The sequence below is a fragment of the Quercus suber genome, unplaced genomic scaffold (genome assembly GCF_002906115.3).
Source record: "Quercus suber isolate HL8 unplaced genomic scaffold, Cork oak 2.0 scaffold_592, whole genome shotgun sequence".
NCBI lineage: Eukaryota > Viridiplantae > Streptophyta > Magnoliopsida > Fagales > Fagaceae > Quercus > Quercus suber.
The window spans coordinates 458497-467036 of NW_027070037.1; positions in this window are offsets into that span (position 1 = coordinate 458497).

The window sequence follows — 8540 nt, forward strand, 5'->3', positions numbered from 1 at the left end:
TGTTAGTACATTTTAAATTAAATATGTTGAAACTCAAAATAACTGAAGATGAATAAAGAGATGAGTTATAATTTGTTAAAGAAAGAGTTACTTGTATGTAAGTTAGATTAAATAAATTAAGAGAAGTTTTCTAAATTAATAAATAACATGTAGGTTATGTGAAGGGTTGGAAGACTATATATACGGCTATGCTATGGACTAATTTCATATCAAGAGTGAATGAAGAAAATAGTTAAAAGCAAAGAGTGTTGTGTGAGAGAGTGAATTCAATAATATTCCTAAATACTTGAGAAATTTCGGGCCAAAGAAAGGTGTTCTTCTTGTGGAGCTTTGGGCTAGAACACTTTGTGCAGAAGCTGTTCTAGTCATACAACATTTATTGGGCTGTTGTATCCTGAGGGAGACAAGTCAGAGAAGGTCTGCACCAGTTACAAAGATTAGCCAACCAAGTGCTTGAATCTCCTTAAAGAGAGTGAGTGCCGCACCTCAGTCTAAATAGTGTTGTGTAATTTCGCTCTTTAAATTAATAATATTTAGCATACTATTCAGTTTCTCTTAGTTTCTATTATTATTGTGTTTGCACCAACAAAAAGAAAAAAAAAAAAGCAACGATGTTTGCGAAAACTACATGAACGTGGCTTACACTGTGAGATAGTTTGAAACTCACTTTGCAACTGACCTCGTGAAACGTGTCTCTATATACACAGTTTCTTCCATTATCTTTCTCTTTAACACTTTTAGTTTCTCAATCTCTGACTCTGAGATTGCTTTGCTTTGATATGGCGTCTAGGCCAAGGACTCGCCACAGGGGAGTGGAGCCCACTGACAAGCGTGAACGGCGTTGCAAGTATCCCACAAGGGATCCCGAGACTTTCTTTAAGATTGTTTTCAATGAAAAGATACTTGTATGTGTTTTTTTTTTTTCCTTGAACTTTTCTGGGTCTTTTTATGATTTCTCTGTTTTGTTCTTGAATGAAACACTTTGGGGTCTCTTACGTTGTTACATGCAAGTGTTACATTTGTTGCTTTACACTTTGTTTTCTAAGGCTACTTAACTTTCTGTTTGGTTTCTGAGAAAACCCGGGAAGAAGATGAGTGTTTGAAATTGGACAATGGGGGTTGGACATTGTTGGACCATTCCCGAAAGTAACAGGGAATCGAAGGTATCTACTTGTTGCTACGGATTATTTTATCAAATGGGTAGAGGCCGAGCCATTAGCAAACATTCAAGATCAAGTTGTGAAGAGATTTATGTGTCGAAATATTGTAACAAGATTTAGGGTACCGAACACTCTCATCTCAGATAATGGGCTTCAATTTGTTAGCAAGGCCTTTCAGAGATATTGTTGTCATTTGGGAATAAAAAATAGATATATTACCCCGTCATACTCCCAAAGCAATGGCCAGGTAATGGCCACAAATAAAGTCATTGTGGATGGTTTAAAGAAGAGACTAGAGGAGGCTAAGGGAAAGTGGGTGGATGGATTTCCTCACGTTTTGTGGACGTATCGCACGACTCCTAGAAGGTCCACTGGAGAGACCTTGTTTCTATGACATACAGATCTGAAGCAATCATCCCTACAAAAACAAGCTTTCCAACATTAAGAACTGATCAGTTCCTTCGTAGCAATAATGAACAGCTCCTATCCCTAGACCTTGACCTAGTTGAAGAGAGAAGGGGAATCGCTGCAGTGAGATTAGCGCAATATCAACGAAGTGACCATCGCACCAAATGTATATTGAAACCGACAATTGACTCCAATGTCATAATTTTATTTCAATGTCCTTCCGTCATTTGTTTTGATGTTAAGTGTAGGGACTCAGTTTAGATAGGTTCCCTAATAATACATTTCTAGAGAGTGGGGCGAAGGGTTAGGCCCAAACAGACTAGCAACAGAACACATGCCGCTTTTCACCATTGAAGGGGAGTGAACCCAATTTACAACTAAGGGTAGCTCCTCGGCACTCGTCCGAGGAGGTTCCTTCTTCTTCTCTCCCCCGAACTGCTTTGCTCGCCCTTCTTATATAGTTCTCCCCCTCCTATCCCCTTCTTCCTTCTGTTGATCATCCATTGGTCTTCCCTCTGACCGTCCGTCCCATCAGAGGCCTAATCAGTACTCGAATGGTTCACCATGATCAATGTTACCCTGTCAAGGGGTTATCTCCCCATTAATGCTACCAGGGGGGTTAGATGAGCGCATTCAGTGTGGAGGTGACAACCTGTTCTAGGCCTGTCCCCTACCTGAAATTAGCCTCGGTATGCCGAGGACAGGGATGTCCTCGGCGGGGTCCAAAAAGGCATAGGTCTTCATACACCAGCCTCGGACGATCATCCCTCCTTAGGATGGGCCTTGGGCCAGATGCAAGATGGGCCCAGGCCACCAGGCCTACGGGCCCCACAATAGCCCCTCAAAATCCTACTGCCCGTCCCCTCGGACGGGGGGGGAGGGTTTTGATACCTACGGGTCCTCGCCCTAGAGAAGTCTCTTCTCCTTCCCGCCGAAATGGCTGAACTGGTGAGCAAGAGTGGGCCAGGGGTTGCCCTTAACCTTAAGAGACATCTAGGCATGGTGGGTCCCCTGATACCTGTTTATCTCACTTGAACTGTGCTTAGCACCTCCCTTCTCTTTATGGTGCACCTGTTTTGTGGCAGGCTGTCCAGCCCTTTTCAGGCTGGACGAGGAGGCTTTTGTCCGAGGTAATGCTCTAGTGCAGGAGGGTGACAAGTTCTTGAAGGCTGCGAGACCCTTAGAGATCTGAGGCAGATCTAAAACAGAGGCGATCGAAAATCTGGAAGAGACGACAAAGGCTAGAGATAATGCGGCCCCTGACCTAACCACGGCTATGAAGCAGGCCGAGGATCAGACCAAGCGGTGGCAGGACGTCGACGGCCACCTACGAACAGCCGAAGAGGACATTGCCGACCTGAAGAAAAAGTTGGCCGAGGCAGTCAGTGCAAGGGGTACTGCCGAGTATGCTAGGGACGAGGCTGTGAGGACTAAAGACGAGGCGGTGTTTGCGAGAGTAGATGCTGAGCGCTCCGCAGGATAGCGGAAAAGGAGGCTTTTGCTGAGGGGGTGGCAAGACTGAAGCCACCCTCAAGCTCACATTCCTGTAGTGTTCGGGCGGCTTCTGTTATGAGACCTGGCATGAGCCCTCAACCAAGCGGGGGTTGATGTCTATCTGACCTTAAGAGGCGGAGAGAGTGTTTTACCCTCCGCAATTTGAAGAATGGAAGTATATATTTGCCTATTTTAAAAATACCAAGCATTGATATCTGAAACTGAGTTCCACTAACCATTACATTTATCATGAATTCCATCCAACATGCATACTAGACATTATTAATTTAGCCAACTTTAAAAGCAAAACAATATATATATATATATATGAATAAAAATCCTACTTTGATTTTAGTTTAATTTTTTAGTTTTGTATTATACCTAATCTTCATTTTATCTTATAGCTGAATATAATAATTCTTTACTACATATTGACGGGACTGATACATACAAATATTTATGCAAGTGCACATCTATATACCTTGCTACCCCTTTTTCTAACTATGCCAAAATTCCAATGAGATAATTATGATCAAGCTTTAATCCTCTCAAAACAGAATAAAAGTACTTATAGAGTGTGCTTTTAAAAGAATTCCATAGCATAGGTAGGAGCTTTCGTTGTGAATGGCCTCAAGCTATGTGTCCACACCCAATTTTGCATCCCACCTTGACCGTGGGAAATTTTAGACCAACTCTGCAAAAAACCTATTCAAGTTCTATTTTGTCAACCCACAAATTAGCAAACAATATCTTTAAAAGGCAATCTTTGAAAGAAAGAGCATATTATCACCAAAACTAATCAAATATGTAAATGTATTTGTGAAGTTGATTTCCCAATTGTAATTTCTATAAGCTTTTATAAAAAAAAGATAAATAGTACATACAAATATGACCCATAGAAACTAAAGCAATAGAAACCCAAACGTAAAAATCAAAACCCCTAAATGGAAATCTTAATAAATAAAAAAAGAACTCAAAGAACTTGAAAATAACGGGAAAAAAAGAACATACGAAACAGGAAAAAAAAAATTTCAATAAAAATTTATTAATAAAAAAAAAAAAACTATTAGATATCTTTCCTTTGCCTAGTTAAAATGATGTTCCTTTTATTTTTAATTTTTAAATATGAGTACTTGATTTATTGCTGGATGAAACGTGTGTAATGGGTGTTTGAGGCGGGGTGCCAAGGTAGTCGTCTAAAATTTTAAAACAATGCAATTGCATATGAATAATTATGTTACTTCAGGTTTGCGGTATGTTAAATATCGCACATGGCAAAAGCTTATGTTAGGCACTCACTCTGCCAGTTCAGCCTTCTAGACTTAAAATTATATTTTATGTATCCACATACAATATGCCAAAATATACATATTAGTTCTAGATCTAAGATTAGATCTAATCCTAGATTTTATAGATCTACTTATTGAAAGAGGATTTTAGAAATTAAATAAACAACAACTTGGATTTAAAAAACGAAGTAAGAGATTTATGTGAGAGAACATATTTTATATATAAAAATATTAGATCTGATTTTTGCTATGAAAAATAATTAGATTTTGAATAAAAAATTTTCAGATATGATTTTAAAAATAAAACAAAGAGCAGATTTTGAAAACAGATTTCAGATTTCGTTTTCAATATGAAAAATAGAATGTTTTTTACAAAGAAATTTCAGATATGGTTTAGTATGAAAAATAGAATGTTTTTTACAAAGAGATTTCAGATCTGTTTTTTAATATGAAAAATATATAGATTTTGAAAATAGATCTACAAAATCAAATCAAAGACCTAATTTTAGATCTAGAATTAATTTTTATGTTAATGCATGAACAATGTTTAATTTATTCATATAATCATCACGTGAACAAATTGACCATGGCAGTATGAGCATGTGAAGAAATCATGTGAAAAATTTGAAAAAAGCATACAAAGAAATCATATGAACAATTTAAACATGTGAAGAAAATTAAAACCTAGTGACATGCATGAACGAATGAAAGCAATAGGGAAATTTCTTTTGAAACGAGAGAGACGAGATCTCTTTAAAGAAAAGTCACTAACAAAAAAGAGAGACTTGAAGGGGATGTTATAAAAAAAAGGTCGGATATAGTGTTATTGCTTCTTGCTGCCATTGTTGATAAGAACTTATAGTTAATCCCTTCCTTTCGTTTTTGAGTTGCCACTTATTCCTTTCCTTTCACCCTTTTTTTTTGGCCGAGGGAGGTAAAATATTTTCAGCATGCCAAAAGGAGAAGGGTAAGGCAATTGCAGAATCAACAAGTATGTACAGAGGCAACCCATTCGGGCCCATTGCATCCCTTTTACCAACTTCCGTAACCGATCGAGAAGGAAGCCTAGGCCTAAGCCTGATTTCATCAAATCTTTCACAGTTTCCCACTCCAAAAGCTTAGTCTCACTAATGAAATGAAGTTTAGAATAAATCATATCCCTTAATACCTTGCATGGCACACTCAATGCAAAGTTATCCATACACAATCCAGATGCAAAGTTCTCCATGAAGTCATGGCACTCCATCTCATTCTCTAAACAGAAACATCTACATTGGGAATACTAAACCCCCCAAAAATCAACTAGGGGTTCATTCGGCTCCCAAAACTTAGGAAAGGTTTAGTGTCATAGTTTCTATGTTCGAAACTTTCCATAAAAGCTTTAAAATTAACTGTAGTCAATCCTTTAAAACCTAGACCTACTTCTAATGAGGTAGGGTCTATAACTCCAGCAACAGGTGTTGCCCTGTTCTCAAGTTCTAAAAGAAAAAAGAAAGAGTATTTGTATATGCATAACTGAGGGGACTAAAAGGGATGCAATGGGTTTGGCATGTTACCTCAGTACATACCTGTTGTTTCCGCAATTGCCTATCCCTTGTCTTCTCGGCATGTTGAAATTGTTTTACCTGCCTAACTCGTGTCCTCTCGGCATGTTGAAACTGTTTTAGCTCCCTTTGTCATCGTCATCTTACGGTGTAGAAGAAAGTCCTTAATAAAGCTGTGCTCGTTGGGGTTGTTCTGTTCTTTTGATTCAGAGAAGGGTGAGCTCATGCTCTCGTTGACAACTATAATCACATACACGTATATATATTACAAATACACAATCCAAACTGAAATTTAGGTGAATCAAATACATAAATAGGCAAACTTCAATACGATCAATAAAATCAAAGGCGCAACTAATTCACCATTTCTCTGCAATCTCTCTCTGTTCTCCCTATATCCAACTGTCACTTCATAAACTTCTACACGGTAATCTATACATAAACCTCTCGTCAATAATTGATTTACCTAACAAAAATTTGGGATTTTGAAATCAGTCCATAAAAATCCTAATCCTTCCTAATTTTGAAAGGTATTAAAAATAAATAATGCAAAATATCTTAAAGAGACAAAAAGTTACTCTGATTATAAGGTCCATAAAGACAGAAAAGTTTTTATTTCCTCTTTTTCTCAATCAGGTTGTCATAATTCTTGAGTGGTGCATTGGCTAGGTCCAAGTTAACCTCCACGTACAATTTATAGACGAAAAAAGAAGAAGGCAAGAGAGTATGAGGTATGAAATATAAAAAAATGGAGCTGGACTGTGGAGTTCTAGTTTAGTGATGGTGATGATAAGTTCCCTACCTTGAAGTGATCAAAGCAAAAGCCTAATTCCTTTCAAAGGATTAACTATAGTTGCAACTTGCAAAGATACTTACCCATCATAATTGCACGGGACAATTATTTTCCAAATGATCGTTGCATAAATTGTCTTCATTATGAAAATAAACGCAAACAAATTAAGAGATACAATTATCAACTTGATCAGGGTTTGGCTCGTTTGGGTAATTGTCTTGATCAGTGGGTCATAGGTTGAATAGTATATTCAATTAAGATTTAAATAACAATTATTAATGATTTATAAAAAAAATTCAAAATTGATAATTTTAAAAAAATTCAAAAAAAATGTAAAATATTCACAATATTATAATGATTAACTTAACACAATATTAGTTATTGTGTACTCTGTGTAAGGTAAACACAGAGAGTTCAGCAATATTTTTCTACCAAAAATTTCAATGATCAAATCCTTGAGTCAATATTAAAATAAATGCATACATGATGAGTCATAAAAAGAAGGGATAATTACACTTCTCTCTCTTAAGATTTAGGGAAATGACATTCCACCCCAAATTTGAAGGGAAAAAACATTTTCTTCCTTGATGTCCGATTGACCAAATTTTGTTAAATTAATACTATTAAAAATGTTGTGTGCTAATTTGCCTTTTGTTTTAAACCTCCATTTCAGAATTAAAATTCTTCATTGTTTTAAAATTTTAATTAAAGTGTATTTAAAAATGTTAAGTATGAATTTTGGTTATTATTATTTTTCTTTTTTCAGTGGATTACAAAGAGATTTACCATTGCAAGTGTTTTTGTGCTTGATAAATTTTGAATTTTTATTTTCAATTTATCAGTTATTTTTTATTAACCATGATTAAATTTTTGTAAAGAGATTCTTATAGATGTTTAGAATATTTCATTACTAATATAAACAAAATGGGATAGTGTTAATTTCTTCAAGTTTCAAGAGAGGGGGTGTAATTCTTCCTAAAAAGAATATTGAGTTTAGGTTATTAAGGAAATAATTCAAAGTTTCTAAACAAAAAGGAAATGATCGAAAAAATACAATTATATAAGAAAAATTGGACAGATGTCAAAACGGCAACACAAATAAAGGTAGAAAAAATTCATTAAGAAAAAATATTATGAAAAAAGTAAAAAAAAAAAATGAAATTAAAACAATTTAAACCATTTTGAAACTATATATATATATATATATATATGTATGTATGTATGTATATTTGTTCATAATAAATTCATATAGATTAAGAGATACAATTATGAAAATAAATGGAATAAAAAAATCATGGAAGTTATTGTAATAATTTGATTTCTTGCTTATATAGATAATATATTTTTTTTATTATAAAAGACCAAAATTCCAAATTGATGATTTGAACACTGAATGTCTTTATTAAAAACACCAAGAAATGTTAAGTTAAGTTATAAAGCTCGACATTTTTTTGTGTTGCTTATAATTATTGAAAAATGATTAATACTATAAAATTAGATCAACAAGAATTTCTGGTCTTTAAAACTTGAGATTGTTTTCAATTTGGCACTTTATGTTTCAAAATTTTCATTTTAACCTTTTATTTTTAGGTAACAGAGTGATCTAATATATCTATTTGTGCCAAAAAGTGCTTAATAGGTGTGTCAACTTTCAAGCACTGTATGAGGTTTGTTTGTATGTTACTTTGTTCTGGATAAGATTGTGTGTTACTTGGTGGTGACTCACTTGTATTAGGCCTTGAAGTCCAACCAATGTACGAAAGAGAATATGGGTCAAAAAATCCAATCTGTGTGGTGAAGTAATTGTGGACCTAGAGCCCAATAACTTTTAAAGTGCGCTTTATAACCAATA